Source organism: Asparagus officinalis, unplaced genomic scaffold, assembly GCF_001876935.1.
Source record: "Asparagus officinalis unplaced genomic scaffold, Aspof.V1 AsparagusV1_Un244, whole genome shotgun sequence".
Classification (NCBI taxonomy): Eukaryota; Viridiplantae; Streptophyta; class Magnoliopsida; order Asparagales; family Asparagaceae; genus Asparagus; species Asparagus officinalis.
Genome location: NW_017972509.1, coordinates 22,261 through 23,671, shown reverse-complemented (window position 1 = coordinate 23,671; position 1,411 = coordinate 22,261).

The window sequence follows — 1,411 nt, the reverse complement described above, 5'->3', positions numbered from 1 at the left end:
AGCATACCCATATTCCTTATATATATATATATATATTATATATATATATATATTTATAATACTATATAATATATTATATATATATATACTATATAGTATATATATATATATATATATACTATATATATAATATATATATATTATATATATATATACATATATATATATATATATATATATATATATGTTTTGGTTTTATAGTTTTCAAATTTATACAAAAATGATTTTGTGAAAATATTGTTTTATTAGTTTATAGACTTTAACAACACTTTATACATAGTTTATCAAGTTTATAAAAATATTTCACAAAATTTCAAAAGTTGGTTTATTGTAGCATGTTTATTATCATGTCTACAATCATTTCTCAAAGTTTTACATTTTTCTGATTTTATTTGCTATTTTTAAAGGCAGTTTGAAAATCAGATTTCTGTTTTAAAACGGGCTGATAACCTGTTATCAGTCGACTGGTCAGTCGACTGATGACATCAGTCGACGGATAAGTTGACTTAAGAAATCACCTGGAATGTCAAAAAGTTTCTATTTTATTTTAGTCGACTGATTAGTCGACTGATAAGGTCATCAGTCGACCGATCAAGTCATCAGTCGACCGACGAGCTGGATATTGACTCTAATGGTCAGCTCATCAGTCGACTGATCAGTCGACCGATGGCCCAACGGATATATTTTTCTAGGTTTTCTATTTTTTCTTTTTGTTGGTTTTGTTGGTTTTCTCTTGGCTTTGGGGTTTTTCTATAAATACACCCACATATCCTCAGTTCATAACCAAGAAGAGAAAAGTTTTACAAGTTTGTTTAAGGGTATAAGTTTTTGTTCAAGTGTGTTTAAAAGTTTGGTTTATGAAGAAACTTTCACAAGAGCTTGAGGAGATCATCAATTTGTGGAGCATTCAACTCTTCTCCCTCTCTCTTGTTATCTATAGAGAAGTTTTTCTAAACTCTTATCTAGCTATTTATTTGTTTGTTTTTCATTTCCTTAAAGCTAGATTTATTTGAGTTTAGTTTGTTTTATTAAATCTCATTGTTACACACACCCACTTGAGCTTTTAGTATTTTCATACATAGTATAATTGGGGTTGTGAGAGATTGTAACTTTGAGTTGTGCTTAATTGAGTTCTCACCTTGTTTAGAGAACAATCATTTGTTAAGTGCCTAAATTATGAGGTTCACCTTGTAATACACTAGTACACCAAGAGGAGTGTGTGGTGAGAGACGGGGTCGTCCTAAGAGGAGTGGGGTAGGTGGTAATACCTAGAGAAATGTTGTAATTCCTAACACTTGAGGGAGACACGGACTAGAGACCAACATTTAAGGTGATAGTTAGTGTAGTTACATTATGAGTGATTATGAAAGTTGATTGGTGAGCATTGAAAACCGACATTGTGAGATGTAAA